This window comes from Pleurodeles waltl, chromosome 2_1 (assembly GCF_031143425.1).
Source record: "Pleurodeles waltl isolate 20211129_DDA chromosome 2_1, aPleWal1.hap1.20221129, whole genome shotgun sequence".
Classification (NCBI taxonomy): Eukaryota; Metazoa; Chordata; class Amphibia; order Caudata; family Salamandridae; genus Pleurodeles; species Pleurodeles waltl.
The window spans coordinates 729,443,310-729,465,162 of record NC_090438.1 but is presented as its reverse complement, the minus strand read 5'-3'; the positions used below and the strand labels follow the sequence as shown (position 1 = coordinate 729,465,162).

General features: G+C 49.3%; 1 long non-coding RNA gene across 1 annotated transcript in view; it reads left to right on the top strand.

Moving 5' to 3' along the window:
- The window catches only part of LOC138259132 (uncharacterized), a 92,703-nt gene that overhangs the window by 37,929 nt on the left and 32,921 nt on the right, over window positions 1–21,853 (top strand). The window contains exon 2 of the long non-coding RNA XR_011198646.1: window positions 11,097–11,132. This is a non-coding gene — a long non-coding RNA (uncharacterized lncRNA). The remainder of the gene's footprint in view (window positions 1–11,096; window positions 11,133–21,853) is intronic.

Genomic DNA, 21,853 nt, shown 5'->3' with positions numbered 1-21,853 from the left:
ATCAAAAGCACGGGGGAAACAGGACTTGGAACGGAAACCACTGACCTCTCGACACCCAACGAGGAACCAGGAAGCCATGGAGCCCGAACTACAGGTCCTGCCCATGCTGGTTTACCTCCTCTTGTATCAGGAGCAGGAAAGATGCCGGCGACGACCACAGTGAGTTCTGCACCTAGCACACAGGGGAGGGGGGAGGGAAAAGAAAGTGACACACACACACAGCACGCAACACCCCCACCCTTACCCACAACACCATACACACAAATACATGCAGCAACATTACATACACACCCCGTCACCCCCTGGAAGAACGCAAGGACAAAAGGAAATGATTGTAACGAGTGTATAGGCCAAATAAAAAAAATATTATATACAAATATGTACAACAACTGCACAAGACTGGATAAAAATTAAATCATTGTCCGTGGATCAGTGTCCCAAAATGCATGGGCGAAGCCCACACAAGGTACCTGACTCGAAACGGAGAAAACACTGCAGGGGCATCAGATGGAATATAAACAGGCACCTCAGGAGGAGGGAGGTCACCTCAGCCAGATGAACGGACGACACCACTGCTCCACGAGGGGGCTCCATGCCCACTGCTGGATCCTGGGGAGTGCAAAGCCACAGTCTCTCAAGTCTTACCACTGGGTGGTTTGCCCACTGCTTTATCCTGGGGAGTGCAAAGCCACTGTCTTTCAAGTCTTTCCAGTGAGTTGTTTGCCCACTGCTGTATTCTGGGGAGTGCAAATCCACAGTCTCTCAAGTCTTTCCAGTGGGTGGTTTGCCCACTGCTTTATCCTGCGGAGTGCAAAGATACAGTCTCTCAAGTCTTTCCAGTGGGTAGTTTGTCCACTGCTGTAGCCTGGGGAGTGCAAAGCCACAGTCTCTCAAGTGGATAGCAGTCTCCACTGGTTCTGGAGTGGGCATTGTGCCCAGAGTGCTTCATCCTGCCAAGGACTGAGGTAGTGGATGTGATTCTCCACTGGTTCTGGAGGGGGCTTTGTGCCCAGAGTGCTTCATCCTGCCAAGGACTGAGGTAGTGGATGCTTTTCTCCACTGGTTCTGAAGGGGGCTTTGTGCCCAGAGTGCTTCACATGCAGTGTGGCAGGTCCCATTCCCTCCCCTGGGTGTGTGTGCCACGAGATTGCCTGGGAACAGATAGCATGATACTCCATGGCGGCAGCGACACACTCCACCCTGCTGCGACTTCGCCTGCTACCTGCAGGTACAAACAGTCCTGGGAGCCATGCCTCATGTACGCTGGGCAGGGTCCAGGACGTCTCTTGCCGCCTCGGACAGCTGCCCACTGGGGATGATTGCCATGTCAGCTGTGGTGGCACTGTCTGAGCACGTCGCGGGGCTGGTGGCGGGGCTTGCGGCGGTGTCTGTGGCAGAGGTGCTGGCGGTGGTGCATGTGTTTGCACCTGTTGAGGGACACAGCAGGACATCTCCTGCAGCCTCGGACAGCTGCCCACTGGGGATGATGCTGGGGACTGTTGCTGAGGCAGCAGACGTGCAGGTGGCGGTGCTGGTGCAGGTGGCGGTGTCCACCGCCATACAGGTTGATATTGTGATTGACAGAAGGGGTGACTCTGGTCCCTCATCCGGAGCCACGGTGCCCTGTCCTGACCTGCTCTTTGGCTTGTGTCCCTTCCCCACCTTTGATGTCGCTGCTGGTTCCTTGCCACTCTCCCCTTTTGGCTTGGACTAGCCCTTGCTTGCTGGTAGGTGCGGCTTCTCCCTCTGGCATGTGGGCACCTTCTTCACCTTGGCAGGTTGCGGAATGGCCTGCTCCTTGGCCTCGCTAGGTGGCACACTGGCAGCCCTGATGGGTGGTGCCCGAAATGAGACCGGAGTTGCTTGGACCACTGTGCCTGAGGATTTGGTGGCTGAGGTGCTGGGCTGGGACCTGGACAGCCTGGCCCTACGGGTAGGACAGGGTTGGGAGGTGTAGAGAAGAGGTCAAAGTTTGCGAGGAAGAATTTCTTAGACACACTGGGATGGGAAGATGGAGTGGTGGTAGTGGTTGTAGGATGTGTACGTTTGCTGAATTTGGGTGAAGGTGAATGGCCCGGAGGCTGTTGTGAGGTGGATGGCTGTTGGGTGGGTGTGTGCCTGTGTTTGTGTAGTTTGGGAGGAGGGCTCACAGACACACTGGGAGAGGACACAGGGGATGTGTGAATGGTAGTGGGGGTGGTAATTGCACGTGAGCGGTGTGTGGTGATGGACGTGCTGGTGATGGAGGTAGTGGCTGAGGATGTAGTGCATGCAGGTGTGAGTGGAGACGAGACAGGGAGGGAGGAGGAGGACGTGGAGGAGGGCGACACAGTGGAGGCAGTGGATGTTGGTGTGTCTGCATGGGGATGGTGCTTGTGTGAGTGCCCGTTGGATGTGTGGTGCTTATGTTTGCCATGTCTACTCTTGTGTGTTGATGCTGGTCTGATGGTGTGCTTGGGATAGGCTGAGGTAGAGGGGATTGGATCTGGGTGGAGAAAGTTGGAGGGGGAGGCTGGACACAGGGACAGTGGTTGCCATCAGTGCTGAGGCCAGAGCCTGAAATGCTCTCTGTTGGGCCGTCTGGCCAGAATGAATGCCCTCCAGGTATGCATTTGTTTGCTGCAAATGCCTCTCAACACCCTGGATGGCATTCAAAATGGTAGATTGCCCAACAGTGAGGCATCTCAGGAGGTCAATAGCCTCCTCACGGAGGGCAGCAGGGCTGACTGGGGCAGGGCCTGAAGTGCCTGGGGCGAAGGAGATGCCCACCCTCCTGGGTGAGCGGGCACGGGAAACAAGCTGAGGAGCTGCTGGGAGGGTGGTGCTGGTGGGAGGGGTGGTGGCTGTACCTGTTGATGCGGTGGGCACAGAGGTGCCCGCCACCACAAGGGAGCTCCCATCAGAGGAGGAGTCGCTGTCGCTGGTGTATGCTCCTGTCGCCGTCGTGGAGCTCCCCTCGCCCTCCTTCCCACTGGTGCGTTCAGACTCCGTTACTTCACCCTCCAGGGCCATGTGGGATGCAGCTCCCTCCTGCTCCATTGCCACTGCTCCTCCGCCAGATGATGCTAATGCATGCAAGAACAGGGTGACAAAACAAAAAGGGGGGGAAAGACAGAAGAGACACATGGTCAATGCATGCAACACCACTACCGTTGGCGGACACAACACACAGGGAGCAGCCCTATGCATTAAGTCATGCACTAGCTGTGTAAGGGAAAAGCACATGCCCAAGGGGGACTCTGTTTAGACCCATTTCATGCACAGCTGGAAGCCATGGGAGCCTGACTAGGTGTAGAGGGCAAATACCACCTTTGGGGTTAGAGTGGGAATGAGGCTGCAAATCAGTGGATCTACCTTTGTGTGTCTGCCCTGGCCCAGGGGAACCCACAGCCCACCACCCCCACCCTGACACCTCGTCAAGCGCGCATAGTCAGCTGAATGAGGTGTAGTCACCCCCTTGTGGCTGCTGTGATGCCCTCAAGCGCCCATCCAACTCCGGATATGCCACTGCCAGAATCCGGTACATCAGGGGGGGGTCATGGTGCGACGGGCACCCCTTCCACATTGGGAGGCCATCCCCAGCTGGGTCTCCGCCATCTTCTTGCTCCAGCAGCGCAGGTCCTCCCATCTTTTCCAGCAATGGGTGCTCCTTCTATGGTAGACCCCCATGGTCCGCACTCCCTTGGCGATGGCACACCAAATACCCTTCTTCTGGTGGGCGCTGACCTAGAGGAAAAGTGAAGTTAGAATGGATGTTACTCTCCCGTACAGTTCTTCTCACACATTGCCCACAACCCTCCCACCCTGACCCAGACATACATACACACACCATCCTCACATGCTGGCCTGTCCCCCTCCCCCCCCTTCCATCCACAACACTCCATACAATCATGTGCCATCCACCATGCTCACAGTGTACTCACCTGTTTGTCTGGAGGACTGTACAGGTGCGTGTACTGTGGGAGGACCCCATCCACCAGTTTCTCCAACTCCTCCGAAGTGAAGGCAGGGGCCCTTCCCCAGACACTGTAGCCATTGTCGCTTGCAGACACAGATCACAGTAGCACTTGCAGTGTAGGTTCTCTCCTGTTGAAGGTCAGGTATCAAGTGAGGGAACTGATAGAAAATGGCGGTCACGTCCGCGGCGGTGCGTACCGTCACCGCCAGCGTACATCGTCATTGGCTCCTGGAACCCATAGGGCCCAATGATAACTAATGCTGAATTGCGCCGCAGTCTTTGACCGCCTACTGCGACGGTGTATAACACCAGTGCAGTTACCTCATTTCCCCTTGTCCCACCTTACAGGTCAGGCAGCCGCCATTTCAGGGGGCCACATGGCAGGACAAATAACTGCGTCACACCTATTTAGGCCAGGACTACAGACAGATAAAGGCACAAAGAGAAAGTGTAATGTTTTTGCTAAACAGCCCAGTGTTGTATGACCCTCTGCTCAGCGTTCTCCTCCATAGGCCACGTCCGCTAGGGCAGGTGATGAGATGGCGGCATCCTCCGGTGTTCAGACCCCTGGTGGACCTGTCGACAATGGAAGACAGACACATCATTATCACTTACAGACTTGATCGTGCAACAATCCAGGAACTGCGTGCCCAGTTGGAGCCTGACCTGATGTTAGCTATCCGCCATCCCACAGGATTGCCCCCTTTAGTGCAGGTCCTGTCTGTACTCCATTTCCTGGCCAGTGGGTCTTTTCAAACAGTGGCCATGGCATCAGGGATGTCCCAGCCAATGTTCTCTAACGCGTTGTCCAGAGTGTTGACTGCCCTGCTGAAACACATGCGCATCTACATCGTTTTCCCTCAAGTGGAGGATTTGCCCACAGTGAAAGGTGACATCTATGCCCTGGGACATAGCCCCAACATCATTGGTGCCATTGATGGTACACATGTGGCATTTGTCCCCCCCCCTCGCAGGAATGAACAGGTGTACAGAAACCGGAAAAGCTACCATTCTATGAATGTGCAGATGGTGTGTTTGGCAGACCAGTACATCTCCCTTGTGAATGCCAAGTACCCTGGCTCAGTACATGACGCTTACATTTTGAGGAATAGCAGCATCCCTTATGTGATGGGGCAACTCCAGAGGCACCGTGTGTGGCTAATAGGTGAGCCTAAAGTCCACACACAGTTTCATTTGCTGACTGGGTATGGGAGATTCCCTAATGTTTGGAGTATGTCTAACAGTTGTCCCTCGATATTTGCAGGTGACTCTGGTTACCCCAACCTGTCATGGCTACTGACCCCAGTGAGGAATCCCAGGACAAGGGTAGAGGAACGCTACAATGAGGCACATGGGCAAACTAGGAGGATAATAGAGCGCACCTTCGGCCTCCTGAAGGCCAGATTCAGGTGCCTCCATCTGACAGGTGGCTCCCTATACTACTCACAGAAGAAGGTGTGCCAGATCATCGTGGCCTGCTGTATGTTGCACAACCTGGATTTGCGACGGCAGGTGCCTTTTCTGCAGGAGGATGGGCCTGATGCTGGTCTTGTGGCAGCTGTGGAGCCTGTGGACAGGGAAGAAGAGAAGGCAGAAGAAGATGTAGACAACCAAAACAACATCATCATGCAATACTTCCAGTGAGACACAGGTAAGAAGATGGAACTGCTTCCCACATCTCATACTATTGTAGGACCTAGCATACATCTGCCTTTTTACCTCTGTGTATGGACCCTGACTTGTCACTTTGGCTTTCCATTTCACAGATCTGGGTCCCAATTTGTGCCCTCTGCTATGTTTACTCCTGGCCTACAGCTGTGTAACATTGGTATGTGAACAAGTACATTGAGATTGCTATATTCCAGAGATTTTGCAATTACACATTTGTGAAAGCACAGACTGACTCCAGATTTTTGGGTGATTTCAAGGGTGTTTATTTTTGTGCTAATAAGTGGAGGGGTGTGTGAAATGGGCTGGGGTGATGGTGGAGGAATGTCCATGGCAGAGTCCAGTCTCTTGGGCTCACAGGTTCATTGTCCAATGGAGCATAGGAAGGGGAGCAATGGCAGTTTAAGGTGGACATGGTGACAAAGTGGGACAGAAGGGTGACATTCAGGAGGGTCTTATTTCCTGGTGGGGGTCTTGGCAGTGTTCTCTGTCTTGTTCCTGGATCTCAGGGACCGTTTGCGGGGTGGTTCTCCTTCTGCAGGGGGTGGGGTGATGGTGGCCTGTTGGTCCTGTGGTGGTGCCTCCTGTCCACTAGCGCCGGCCGAGGTGGAGGGCTGTTCATCGTCCAGGCTAGTGTCAGGGGCCCGTTGGTGTGCCACTGTGTCCCTCATGGTGTTGACAAGGTCTGCCAGCACCCCTGCAATGCTGACCAGGGTGGTGTTAATGGACTTCAAGTCCTCCCTGATCCCCAGGTAGTGTTCCTCCTGCAGCCCCTGGGTCCCCTGAAACATGGCCAGTACCGTGCCCATGGTCTCCTGGGAATGGTGGTAAGCTCCCATGATGTTAGAGAGTGCCTCATGGAGTGTCGGTTCCCTGGGCCTGTAGTGGTGGACACACTGCTGATTGACGTGTCCTGGGGACAGAGGGATGGGCCCGCTGGGTGGTGCTGTGGTGGTGTTTCCTGAGGGGGTAGGTTCTCTGGTGGTTTGTGACTGTGTCAGGGGAACCGACTGTCCCGAGGTCCCTGATGGGCCAGGCTGGTCATCCTGATCCAGGCGTGCAGAGCTGCTGTCATCACTGTGCGCCTCTTCTGTGGGGGGACTGGATATGTCTGGCACCTCCTGTCCGGTGACGTTGGGTATGGGTCCTGTTGGGGTGTAAATGCATAGTTTTAGTATCTGTGTGTGCCATCTTGTGCATTGGGTGAGGTACCCTCTACTCCTGTGGTTGCATCATTGTGTTTACCCTTTTGTGATAGTTGATTTGGGGTCTGTGTGGGTATCTGTACTGGACATGTTTTGGTGACGGTAGTCCATGCATAGGTGTTGGATGTAGGGCCTTGGTATTGAGATGTGTGGGTTGTGATAGTGGGACATATGTGAGATGATGGAGTGATGGGAGTGAGGGTAAGGGTGGGGGTATGTGATGGCATGCAGGTAGGGTGGGGGATATGGTAGTAAAGATATGACTTACCAGAGTCCAGTCCTCCTGCTACTCCTGCGAGGCCCTCGGGATGCAGTATTGCCAAGACTTGCTCCTCCCATGTTGTTAGTTGTGGGAGAGGAGGTGGGGGTCCACCGCCAGTCCTCTGTACAGCAATCTGGTGTCTTGAAACCACGGAACGCACCTTCCCCGTAGGTCGTTCCACCTCTTCCTGATGTCATCCTGTGTTCTTGGATGCTGTCCCAATGCGTTGACCCTGTCGACGATTCTCCGCCATAGCTCCATCTTCCTCGCAATGGAGGTGTGCGCTGCACCTGTGATCCAAATGGCTGTGGCTTTACCCGGATGATTTCCTCCACCATGACACTGAGCTCCTCCTGTAAAAACCTGGGGTGTCTTTGAGGTGCCATGATGTGGTGTGGGTGATGTGTGAGGTGCTGTCTGTTGTGATGTGTGGGGGGATGTGTTGGTGTGTGTTGTTTGAGGTGCGTGGATGTTTTATAAGTGATGGTGTTCTGTGTCTGTGGATGCTGCTGTTGTGTTTGCTAATCTCTCTCTCTGGCCTTCTTCCAAAATTTACATTGTAAGGGTTTGTGGGTAATGTGGATGTGTGTTTTATAGTGTTCTGAGTGTGTGTGTGTGGTGTGTGTATGTGTATCAGGTGTGTGTATTTCGAATTGTCCAAATGTAGTTGTGTTTTGTAAAAGTGTGTGTATTTTGAGAGCGGCGGTGTGTATGGATTACCGCGGTTGAAAGACCGCCGCGTTGATTCGTGGGTCGTGATAGTGTGGGCGTATTCCTGTTGGCGTGACGGTGTGGGTTTTGATATCGCCAGTTTATCACTGACCTTTGGTGTGGCAGACTTGTGTGGGTGTCTGTATTGTTGCGGATTCTGAGATGTGGGTCATAATACCTGTAGCGGAATTCTGCCGCCGCAACGGTATGTTGGCAGTCTTCAGCACGGCAGACAGCTGGATTTACCGCCAGGGTTGTAATGAGGACCTAAAACTGGTTATCCTGTACACCAAAATGCCTTCAGCTTGTCTTTGATTTGGGTTTTAGACGGCCATTTGCTGTTCAAGTACTGCCTGACCAAATTCAGATCCTCATCTTCTTTGAGGTTTGTTTTCCATATTGCTTCTGTTATCACCCCCTCAGATATTACACAGACATTCGAGAGCACAACATCTTCCTCCTCTGAAAGTTGTTTGTCATCCCCGAAACTATCTGTGCTGGGAGGTAATCTAGATAGGCAGTCTGCTGCTTTGTTTTTTTACACCTGGGATGTAGTCAACTGTGAATGTGTATTCCTGCAGATTGATTATCCACTTCCTAATGCGACTTGATATAGCATCTAGACCTTTCTTCTCAAATATCTCCTTTAGCGGTTTGTGATCAATTCTGACCTTGAATTCTCTAATACCACAACTTCCTCTATCAGTAGCTGGGCTTGTAGCAGTGGCAAAGATGGTAGCACTCCCTAGACTGTTGCACTTCCTCGTTACACCTTGTTATCCCTCAGCAAACTTTTAAACACCTAAACTCATTATTGACCGACCTTATCTGGGGGGCTGCCAGACATAGGGTAGCGCTGACCAAACTTCAGCATTCAACAAGAGACAGAGCATAACTGCACCGGATTTTGATGTGTAGTATTTAGCAGCGCAACTCCAATGGTTCACCCAACGGATTGCTGCTCGTTTACGCCCTGACAGGGCAGTGGAAGGGGCAGTTATGTGCTGTTCCCTCCTCTTCCATACAATCCTGACCCCCGGAGCCCCCCTCATGAGAACGCAATGGGGGTACGAGTGGTGCATCTTTGTTGGCGACGACCTCTTCAGGGGACCTGTGTCCGCAGACCCTACTTGCGGGGCTTTCTACTCCATAACTTAAAACACATATCCACAGGTGCTGCATTGAGGGGTCAGGCAGACTGGTCCCAATATGGAGTTACGAGTTTAGGGGATCTCTATCAAGATGGTGAGCTTATGGCGTTTGACAACTTCTCTGGTACCTACAAGGTACCTTGACGTCAGGTCCTTCTACACTGAGCAGTGGTGGCAACCATTTTCACCCATAGGCTGCCCCGAACAGCCCTCCCACAGAGGTTGCCAGATCCTGTGCACCACCATGGGCCGCTGCAAGACAGCAACCTGTTTTTACCAGGCTCTGCAATAAGATATTGTGACACCCCTGAGGGGACTTAAGGGGTAAATGTGAAGAGTCGCTGGTACACACATTCATAGAGGTGGATTGGTCCTCAATAATTGCCAATACATACACAGTGTCTAGGAACGTTCGCTTTAAACTAATCAGCTTCTACTTCCTACACAAAGTATACTTGACCCCCAGGAAAACAGCTTGCATCTTTCAGACATCAACAACTTGTCCAAGATGTGGAGAACCAAGTGCAGAAATGCTCCACATGGTGTAGTCCTGCCTTATTCTGGCTGGCAGTTGGGATGAGGTGGTTGAGTGCATGAATAAAGTTACCCAACGATCCAACCCACACACTCCTCTGGCCTGCCTGCTAGGGGCTTTCCTCATCCACACACAGGTAAGTCACCAATAGGTTTACAGACCTTGCTATAGTCCTAGAAAACAGTAAATTACTATGAACTGGAAAGCCCCACAGGGCCCCAGTTTGCCTAAATGGTGAAAGGAACTTCTCAGATGGGCGAGTTATGAAGGCGCAACACTCCTCTGGGAGACCAAGTGCAGAAGAGACTTAATGGACATAGCCAAAGTGTGGGATCACTTACTAGACTGCCTGAAGGAACCAGATGTATATTGTCCAGCTGACTCCCCTCCACCTGCTGATGACCCAGCAGTAGCACAAAATTAACCCTTTACGCGTTACGCAGAGCACCAAGTACTAACACGTCAGGGAATGTGAATAATATTACATAGAGCAGGGGGCTCCAACCTTTTCCGTAGTACAATTTACTTTTGTTCAGTGAAAATCATCAGTAAGATCTACTTTTGTTCAATGAAAATTATTGTGAGCTACTACTTTTAGTTTTGTAACAGTGACCACATCAGACAGGAGCACCTTAGCAGCCACCCTATGCAGGAATACCAGCAGTGGTCACCTCCAAGCATCAGGAAGTTTGCCAGCAATAATGTAAAAAATGCTTTGTTTATTTGAAATACCTTCACATGGCCAATAAATAGCCATAGCAGCAATGCCAGAGCATCATTTTTAAGGCAACTTAAAGAATATCTTTGTAGGTTAGTAGCTGTCCAAACTGGGCTCACGTCTAAGGTCTGTAGTAATTTAATTTTGCTGAGAATAGCTGATTTTTTACATGTAGCCACACAATGTCTTAGCTTCAGCATGGAAATATCTTGAATTTTGCAAATGGAAGTGTAGTTCCATTCATATACAGGGTTGTTTCACTCCTGTACATAATCTGCAGAAATAATAGTTTTATTTTTCGCTACTTCCTACTACACTTTCATGTAACAAACAATTAGTGTGTTAATGGTAAGTCTCTTCATGAAATTATAGTTCAGTACTGGTGGTATGTCTCCAACTTCCCTGGACATTTGTACAGATGTTTATTCTTGTTAGTTCTTTCTTTACAAATAAAAATAAAAAGTTTCTTTTTCATGTGAAATGCTTTCTCAACAATACAATGAACTTTTTGTTTATGTACTAATGTGTCAGTTTTTTTTCCTTTCGAAAGAAAGTGTTTGGAGTAGATTTGAGGACACTAATTTTATGTTGCTTTGCAGTAATGTTCCTAATTCTTTCTCTTCTTGTCACAATGTACACGTTTTTTAATACTCACTATTTTTTAACATTTAATACGTACCTGCTTATGTTGTTCTCTCTAGGGTTTGTTCATAGCAAGTTTATTACTGTCCATCCGGGGATGCGTAGAAAAATTCTTAATAGTGTTAATAGTCTTACCAGTACATTTGTTTGTCTCTGCAGGTCTTTGTTCTATCTGTGTGTTTTGTTGTTGACTCATTTTTCTGCTGTATATCTTCATGTGTTTCCTCTTGTGATATTGTTTTGCAGGCATGTTTGTAAACCAGAGAAAATATGGTGGTTGAAGTACGTAAAAAAATATTTGTTTCATAAATAAACAGGCTTATCAACATTACCCTGTTTTGGTTATATAAACATGAACTATATTTTACCTCTGAGTATGACATAATAACATTTACCTGTTGTATTACACAATTTGTAGTTGATGTATAATCTGTAATAGTTGCATATTTTGAAAGAGAAAATAGAGCTGTTTAACTTTCCAGAAGTCACCACAGTGAATATGGTTGAAGAAGATATTTAGTACTATCGGGCTATGCTTGTATCTCAGCTACTGAGATCAGCCAATGAGATTTAATGTGACCTCTTTCTTTTTATGAATTGTATTGCATATGTATATATTAATTGGTTTTTATTATCATGTGACCATTAATGTTCCTTTTAGTTGTTCATGCATTAATTCTGAAATATTACATATGCAGACTAGTTTATGTTTTGGGCTTCCTTGTTACTTTTAGTAGTATTGTGGCACATATGAAGCCCAAAGTGAATGAAAGCTAATCATTGTTGTTGTTATACAAATTGTGTATATTATTTATTTTCTAGTGGCCAATTATCATATCCTCCACATAGTAGTTAGTTTAGATCATTGTGTGGTGACTGTTCCATTTTGTTGCCTAGGAGTGCATAACACAGATGGTTTGTGTTTGGCATGTTGGGCAAAGTTTTGTTTTTTGAGCCAGAGAGCATGCAAAGAACACCTATGTATACTGAGATGTATTCTACTTGTTGTGTAATTGTTTCCATTTTCATGTGGCCATAAACGTGTCGCAGTCTGTCTGTTGTTTGGCTTTCCTTGCTACATTTAGTGGTATTGTGCTACAAATGAAACCCAAAGTGAACTTACATCACTTAGTTTTTGGCCCTTACAACTTCATACCCACTTCAAAACATCAGTAGCAAAAAGGATCATTTAGACTGTCAGGTAGGCTCTCATTATTCTAATGAGGCTACTGGATTTCGAGTGGCAGAATCGCACGCGGTGTGGGAGACTGAGTCTAACCCACTACAGGTGACACCTGTCGCTCCAATCCGGGTTCTGCTCCAGCTAACTAGCAGTGCCTCATCTCTACTCAAGGGCAGGGATGATTGGGCAGCCGAGCGCATGACATAACTGGTTTCTCAGGGAAGCCGTGGTCACTCAGGTCTCATCCGTTTTTCTCAGTTACATTAGTCTCACATACACAATGACAAACAGAGGCAGTATATATTTCAATAATGCTTTAATAAAGCAACTGCATCTTAGATAGCAAAGTGTGGACTGCAATAACCAAGATGATACAGCATGACAAGATTAAAATTGTGACAAGGAGAGTAAAACATAAAAATAATGCTACCATATTGTCACTAGAGTCAACAGACTAATTCCTACCTAGGCTATGACAGAGCACAGCGTTTTAAGCTCTAATTCTGCCCTTCAGGTTCCCCTGGGAAGACATCATCCACCATACCTGAGCAAAGGCCTGAAGTCTGCAAAACAGCTGTAGCGAAGCATTCAGCAATCACCATACAGCTGTGGTTCTCTGGTTGGAATCTCCCTCTAACGTGGTGATTTATCAATCTGCCATTGATTTAAGCCAAGAGTGCCATAACAATGCAGCGCTGAACTGTAGAGACAGCAGGTAATACAATTGAACCCCCAGTGTCTGCCCTGACTAAAAAGACTAACTAACAGATTGTCAGGACAGAGAGATGCATTCATCCAAGATGCTACATAACAGGGTCCTTAGCTCCAAGTTGGTAGCCCACCCCTGAGGGAGGGAGGGAGAGTAGAGTTCCAAGGTTCATTCAATACTGTGTTTCTAACTGTCAGTTAACACAAGCTGTAAGAGACTGATCTTACCCATTACAAGTAAAAAGCTAGACATTGCACCTAGTGTTAGGTGTACTGTACATACTATGGTAAGCACCAGAAGAGTCGTAACTGACAGAAATGCTGTAATAGATATTTATGTTGTGATGCAATGAAAAATAATAAAAAATGGTTAACAAAAACAAAAGAACAAAGCCAGCAGACTTTCCCTGCCCTTCACCTAGGGATTTCCTAGTCCTCAACCAAATTAGTCCGCGTCAAGGCACACATCTGTCAAGACTGTGTGCAGAGAATGTCTCTCCAGTTTCTCTCTTGATTGCCAGAGGGAAGGGCCACTGCTCCCGGTAGCCACGGTGCCACCCTGCACAGTAATATACCTGAAAGGAGTCAGGTGTCTCCTGAAGAGGGTCTTGTGAGGAAAAGGCCTCAAAAGCCCGAAAAAACTCCTTATCAATTTGGTGAATTCTTGATTGTAGCTGATAGTGGATGTTGAGGTTGAAAAAAACCAACCTGAAATCAAGGTTGAGAAAGAGTGTATGCTGAGGTCTTCCAGAAAAGAAAATGAAACTGGAATGTTGCCAAAGATGAAAACTCAGGAAATGAATGTGATGCAAATAATTATTTTCAATCCCAGGCCTTGTTTGAATCTAAGCTTGAAACAATAACATAGGAAAAGAGATTTGATTGGTAACTTATGGCAGCAGACAGAGGAACCATCTTGGATAGGCATAGATATAGGGTTAGTCACACCTCCACAGGATGGTGTTTCCCAGAAATGGCAGATTGTGGAAGTAAAACCCCATGTTTGACACCTCTCAGTTATTTATTCCCTGTCAACGACCTCATGCACCACCTAGTGCTCTGCAGTGCCGGCAGTACACCCGCTTAGAAGTTGCGACCGTGGAAACACTGATGCTGGACAAGTGGAGCGATGGAAAACATTTCATCAAATTGTGGGCACAGGAATCAAAGATGGTCTGTCTATTCCTCCAAGGACGTGAGACTGGAGGAACACACCGCTGCTGGTGAATCCTGTTAGAGCAAGGATAAATATCACAGCCCTCTTTGTGATTATCCAGCCCACATCTAGCTGCTCAGATCCATAGTAAGGAATCAACAGAATCTCAGAAAGGTGCTATTCAGAGAGATAGAAAGGTGATAGGACAGCAACTGCGTGCTCTGTGTGGAGTCCTGCTGAAGCTGGTAAAAGATCTGCTTAAGGATGAGGTAACACAAAACCAGACACATTGTACAGTGTCTGCTAAATCAGAAGACTCAGAAACTTAGGATACAGACACAGAAGGAGAGAGCCCTCCTATTTTGTTACAAACATGGGACAGATGGGTGTTATACAAATGCATTAATCCAAATTACCTATAATATGATGCATATAATTTGGTTACTTTTTAAGGGAGGGATCCATGTGAAATGTAATGAGATTTCCATGCGGAGTGCCTCATTCACCTTTGAGGAGAACCTCTCCTTAAATTACAGGTAAGGAAAGAGGGTTGTGAAATGGAATGTCATGCTATAGTCCACCATAGCCCAAAGGAGAATAGCAAACTGCAAAATTGAAAATATTTTGACTGGGTTTGTTCAGGTATATATTGCTGAGGAAGGGCTTAGCACTGTTGTTCGTAATAATTGTAATTGGATGTATATAGCTTTTAGTACCCCTGACGAAGCATTGAAGTACTGTTCCCAAGGCAGTGCACTGCTCCAGAACTAATATTAGTTGTTAATCCAGCGTTATTGGTTATTGATAATGAATTTAAGGCAATATGATTTACAAACATTTTGATAAGTAGAACATCGAATAATTTCTGTTGAATCCTCTAAGAGCTGATACCTTATTGAAGTAGGAGACATACCCTATATGTATCTAAAGTATGTGAAAGTCTAACTTTCAAAAGAGAAAGCTTGCACAAATTAAGTGTGGATTGCTCTTTCACGTGTGCCTCAAGAGGTAGGTGTTAAGAAAGCCCAAGTTTCATTCAAATGCACCGGGCTGAGCATCTGATCCTGTCCTCTATGTAAGGTACTATGATTATAGAGGTCTCATGCCAGTAAATCAGGTTAAACCAGTGTTTCCCTGTCAAGTTCTTAGATACCGGAGTACCTGTGTTAGACCGTGGGTACCCCACTGCAGGTGTTTTGAATTTGGAAGTGACTTCAGGCACTGCCCTCTATCCACTTAGATAATCACATACCTTCATCACACCAAATTGCTCTGGCAAGCACCCTCCTATGACTATAAGGTACTTTTTCTACCACGTACATGTTGTGCACACTAGCTTGCTACCTAAGGAGCCAACACAGTACATTACTTCCAGGAACATTTAATTCCCTCAAAACTATACATATAAATTTGACAAATATTCGAAATAGAACGTGTATGGAGAATGACCTTCCCCCTCATTTATCTTCAAGTAAGGAATCAGTTCTCTTCTCCATTCTATTTAATTTGCATGTGAGCCCACTGGCTGCTGTGTTTCAAACAGTTGTATTAATGTTTTTTATAGGCTAATAACAAACAGCTTGTCACTAAGGCTCTCATTAGAAGTGGCCTAGTAAATGGGCTGGACTTTCCTCATCCCTAGAGTTACCAATACTGGAGGTACTGGTAATGCAGCAGAGGAGAAAATACAGCCTACTACAAGTTGGACCCAGTGGGTTCACTAAGAAATTAGAAATTACATGGGGAATTGTTAATTCAAATCTGGTTCCCCAAGCAATTCCTTATTTTCCCCATACATTTGCACTGAGGTTTCACCTTTGTTCAGCAGGTGGATTCTCTATGTCAGGATACTTCAATTCGATTTCCTCAGAAGCAGAAGATAACTCCTCAGTCCCGACCCGAGCTACTCACAACGAATATTAATCCTTCGTGCTGAGTACCCCGGAGGGGGAAAGGGGAATGGGATGGTTCTCTTCTTGATTCTTCCTTTGAAATAAGCACAAGATTACTCTGCAAACCTTCTTCCAGTTTGGGCTTTGCTGTCTCCACTGAGGATATCTCTTTGCTTTTCTCATGCACTTCTTTGATTTGACTTGGCAAGTTTGTGTGGTCATGACACTCTAGGTGAAAGTAGAGGAGTGAACAGTGTTCCTCTAAATCGCATAATTTCGATGAGGCTTGTAACTGCTGCTACCTGCCCCATCAGAATTAAGAGGCCACTGGTAATAAGGACCTAACGGTTAATTCAAATCCTTGACTAACCACAACTTGCATTCAGGGATGACTAAAAGCTGTGAAAAGCTGGATGAGCCATTATATTAAAAATGTTACGGTAACAGAATGGATATTCCATTACTATAGAATGGAACGACCACTTAGGAATCCAATTTCTGGTGGAAAGAACTTAGGGCCTCATTACGAATTTGGTGGGCCAGAGACACATCCTGGTGGTCCAATCACCAGATTGCGATCATGGCAGTCGGAGTGCCAGGAGACCGCCACCTCCGCCAGGATCAGGGATCCTGACAGGCTGGCAGCAGTGAAAGTTGTGGTTGGCCACAGTGGTGCCAAACTTGGCACTGCCGTGCCTATCACCACTTTCCTTTCCTCCAGCCTTATCATGGCAGGGTCCCCGCCATGAAAAGGCTGGTGGAAAGGCCGAGTTGGGAACCACATGGGGGGCCCCTGCACTGCCCACAACCATTTCATGGGCAGTGCAAGTGCCCGCCTGTTAGCACCCTTGGATTGTGCACTGTCTCCCTGAGGGAGGCATATCAAATGCTGATGTTTCTGGTGGTCAGCGCGGTGGAAACATCGTAATACGACAGTGGTGAGGGTGCCGGCTTGAAGACCACCTCACCACCGCCATATTGGAGTTCGGGCAGTCCAACCACTGAACTCTTAATAAGCCCCTTAATCTCGACAAACAATAAACATAACCTAAAGGTCTAATTAGATACACAGTTAACCCTGACTCCCCAGATTAATGCTACTCTGCATTATTTTATCTTTCAGGTGGCTGTTGAGACGTATTAGTCAATTTTTTGTTTTACTAGCAGAGTGAAGAGAGTGGTTGCTTTCATTTAAACATGTCACAGTGTTGCTATTTACATAATAATGTGAATGCATAATACTGCAGTTGGCTTCACAGAATTGGCTTCAAGTAGTTGAAAGTACCCAATTAAAGTCACTATGGTGGTCATTATGACATTGGCGGTCAGGTTACCGTCACACCGGCGATGGCGGTAGTACCGTCGCCAGACCGGCAGTAATGACCTCCAAATAATGACCAAGGTGGTGATTTCTCTCATAGACAGCCAATGTACCACACCAGCCGCCAGCGCGGTACGAACACTGAACAAGGCAGTAGCCACCTACAGGCAGACAGAAGACATGGATCCGCCCACCATATAATGACAAAGCACACGACCAGGATTTCCGGGGCGGTAGCAACAACACCAAAAGCCTGGCAGAAACACATGATTTAAAAGGAGACACTCACCTCCAGGGACACAGAGGAGTCCGTAGCCGCCATGGAGCCAGAACTGCAAGTCTTCCCGATGGTGTACCACACCATGGCTGTCCTGGAGCACCAACGCTGATGAAGACGGTGAGTACAGCCGCCTAGCACACAAGGGAGGGAGAAGGAGGGGGGAGTGGCACACACACAGGACAACATACACACCACAGAACCAGCTGCAGAGTAAATCGACAGTAACAGGACCCACGAGCAAAGAAGGCCAGGACATACCTCTGTTCCAACCACTGTAATCATCTTGGAGGACAATTCAGATTCAAGGAACATACAACTGCATATGTACATGCAGGCCCAAAGGCCAGTTTAAAGCCACAAATGTCCACAGGGTAGAGCCCAGGCCCCAACTTGACTACTGACAACATCGGGACTCCACTGTTCAGGGGCATCATGTTGGAAATGGGCAGGCACCTCAGGGGCTAGGGGTGGGGGGATGTGCATCTCTTTGTGAGGGGGCTCCTAGCCCACTGGTTCTGGAGGGGACCCATGCCCACTGGATACTGAGGGGACTCCTAGCCCACTAGATACTGAGGGGGCTCCTAGCCCACTGGATACTGACGGGGCTCCTTGCCTACTGGATACTGAGGGCTGTCGTTGCCCACTGGTTCCTGAGGGCTGTCGTTGGCCACTGGTTCCTGAGGGCTGTCCTTGCCCACTGGTTACTGAGGGCTGTCCTTGGCCACTGGTTGCTGAGGGCTGTCCTTGGCCACTGGTTACTGAGGGCTGTCCTTGGCCACTGGTTCTGGAGGGCTGTCCTTGGCCACTTGTTCTGGAGGGCTGTCCTTGCCCACTGGTTCTGGAGGGCTGTCCTTGCCCACAGGTTCTGGAGGGCTAGCATTGCCCACTGGTTCTGGAGGGCTGTCCTTGGCCACTGGTTCTGGAGGGCTAGCCTTGCCCATTGGTTCTGAAGGGCTGCCCTTGCCCACTAGTTCTGGAGGGCTAGCCTTGAGCACTGGTTCTTGAGGGGTGTCTTGGCCACTGGTTCTGGATGGATGAACTTGGGCTTTGTCTTTGTAGGGGCCTCTTTGGGCTTTGTTGGCGCCTCCTCAGGCTTTGTCTTTGTTGGGGCCTCCTTAGGCTTTGTTTTTGTTTGGGCCTCAATGGGCTTTGTTTTTTTAGGGGTCTCCTAGGTCGTGGGAGGGGTCTCCTTGGCCCTAGGTTTTGGAGGTGGCTCCATGCTCTTGGTTGTCTGTTTGAGAAGTGGGAGCACTTTAGCTCTCTGTTTTGTGGGCGGAGGAGTGTCCTTGGGCGGGGGGCCAGCTTCGCACTCATGAGCCCCTTAGTAGCTGCTGGAGACTTTGTGGGTGGTACAGTGTCAGACAGTTTGCTTGTGGTACTGTCCTGGGGGTGGTACCTTCCTCTTACGGGCAGGACTGGAGGAGGGTGAGGGAAGAGGTCAAGGCAGGCATGGAAAAGCTTCTGAGGGCCAATGGGGTGGGTTGTGGGAGGAGGGATGGGAGTAGAGGCAGAGGGAATGGTTGTAGGAGGAGGAGGTGTACTGGACTTGGGTGCAGGTGCATGGGCAGTGTGCATGTGTGAGGTGAGTGGCTGTTGGGGGTCTGAGTGCAAGCATTTGTGTGTCTTTAAAGGGGGGGCAGACAGGGTGGGGAAGGACAAACAGGACGTGTGGATAGATGTTGTGGTAGTGTCTGCAAGTGAGGTGGGTGTGCTGCATGATGTGGAGATGGTGGTGATAGTGTCTGCACATGTGATGTATGGGGTGTCTGGGGGTCTGCTATTGTGGTGACTGGGCAAGGCTGTGTAGGTGGCAGATTCAGGGACTGTTGATCCAGTGCATGCAGGTGTGAGTGCGGTTGTGACTGAGGAAGGAGGAGGAGGGGGAGAGTGTGGAGACTGTGGATGATGTTGTGTGTGCACCTGTCTGTTGGCTGTGTGAGTGCTTGTGGACTGAAGTGTGCTGCCAGTGTTTGTCTGTGCGACTCCTGTGTGATGTTTTGTGTGCATGCTTGTCTGAATGTGTGCGTGGGATGGGTTGGGGGTGAGGAGACTGGGACTGGGAAGTGGTAGTAGGAGGGGGCACCAAAGAAACAGGAACACTAGCAGCCGTAAAAGAGGAGGCCAGAGGCTTGAAACGATCTCTGTAGGGCCGCCAAGCTACCGTGAATGCCCTCCAGGAAGGCATTGCATTGCTGCATCTGGGATGCCAGCCCCTGGATAGCATTCACTATGGTTGACTGCCCTACAGAGATGGATCCCAAGAGGTCAATAGCCTCCTCACTGAGGGCAGCAGGGCTGATTGGGGCAGGGCCTGAGGTACCTGGGGCGAAGGAGATGCCCACCTTCCTGGATGAGCGGGCACGGGCAACTTGGTAGGGAGCTACTTGGTGGGCAGTGCTGGTACGGGGGTGGCGGTAGAACCTGTAGCTGGGGTGGTCCCAGAGGGGTTGTCCACCACCAGGGAGCTCCCATCGGAGGATGAATCAGAGTCAGTGGTATCACCTCCTGTCCCCGCCGTGGTGCTCCCCTCGTCCTCCGTCCTACTGGTCTCCTCGGCGTCGGTGGATTCTGCCTTCTGGGTCCCGTGGGCTGCAGCTCCCTCATTTGCTGGTGCACCTGCTCCTTTGCCAGATGATGCTAATGCACAGATGGAAAGGATGCCAAAAGGAGAGAGAGGGGGAGAAAGAAAGGGAGCACAGGGTCAATCACACACTGTACTCACCCCCTTGTAGCTGCGGTAATGCCCTCAAGCGCCCATTCAACTCAGGATTGGCCACCGCCAGTATGCTGGCCATCGGGGGGGATCAGGTTCTGACGGGCACCCCTCCCTTGTTGGGAGGCCATCCCCACTTGGCCCTCAATGGTGTTCCGGGCCCAGCATTTCAGGTCCTTCCACCGTTTCCTGCAGTGGGTGCTCCGCCTGCTGTAGAACCCCAGGGTCCGCACTTCCTTGGCGATGGCACACCACAACCCTTTCTTCTGATGGGCGCTGACCTGCAGAAGAAACACAAACAGTGGGACACCATGAACAAGACAATCCAGCCAGTTACACATATGGCCTACAAATTGCATTAGCCCGTCATCAGGCACACTCATGACCCGTACCCATGCATTATCACTGCCACCAGCCATACCCCCTTCCCTCCCACAGTGAGAAACTGCTGGCACACTCATACATCTCTTTCAGCCATGTCGCATTCATCGTTCCCATGATGTACTCGCATGTTGGTCTGGAGGCCCTTACAACTGCCCATATAGGGGTAGGACCCCATCCACGGGCCTCTCCAACTCTTCTGACATGAAGACTGGGGCCCTTTCCCCTGTCGCACATGTCATGGCAGGTTCCAGACACACGTCACAGCAGCACACGCAGTGTAGATGTCGTCCTGTGGAAAGTCAGGAATCAAGTGAAGTGATAGAAAGAAAATGGCGGTCACGTCCCTGGCGGTGAACACCGTCATCGGCGGCGTTGATCATCATTGGTTCCCATAATCCATAGAGGGCCGTGTTAGCCAATGAGGCATTACACGGCGGTGCAGACCATTCCTCCAGATAGGTGATTTACCCACTGTGAAGGCTGGATTCTATGCGATGGGACATATACTACATGTAATTGGGGCCATTGACGGGAGCCGTATTGCCTTAGTTCCCCCCAGGGCCAATGAACAGTTGTACAGGAATTGGTAGAGTTTCCACTCACTCAATGTCCAGATGGTGTGCCTTGCTGACCAGTACATCTCCCACATCACTGCCAAGTGTCCTAGGTCAGTGCATGATGCCTTTGTCCTGAGGAATAGCAGCGTCCCACAGCTGATGCCACAACTACAGAGGCACAGAGTGTGGCTTATAGTTGAGCCTGAGCTCCCACCCAATCTATGTCAGTGTATACCTTCAGGTGCTATACCCCATGCCATTGTGTAGGACTAATGTGTGTCCCTTACTTCCTGCAGGTGATTCTGGCTACCCAAACCTGTCCTGGCCCCTGACCCCTGTAAGGAATCCGAGAACAGGAGCTGAGAATAGGTACAATGATGCTCTTGGGCGTACCAGGATTGTTGAAAGGATCGTTGGGCTCCTGAAGGCTAGATTCAGGTGCCTCCATATGACAGGTGGATCCCTGGGCTGCTCCCCTTAGAAGGTCTGCAGGATTGTGGTTGTGTGCTGCATGTTGCACAATTTGGCCCGCAGACGGCATGAGCCCTATCTGTAGGAGGAGGAGGTGACAGTGCAGCTGTGGCAGCAGTGGACACTGAGGACAGTGAGGAGGAGGATGTGGACAACAGGACAAATATGATCCTGCAGTACTTCAAATGACACTCAGGTAAGACTGTTGAACTAAACATTTCTCAATTTTTGTGCTGTGCTGTGTGGCTCTTCCATTATGCTAGTCATGACCTTTGCATCCCACCTGACTGTTACCTATGCCTTCCCTTATTGCAGATGTTGCTGTGGTTACAACAGTG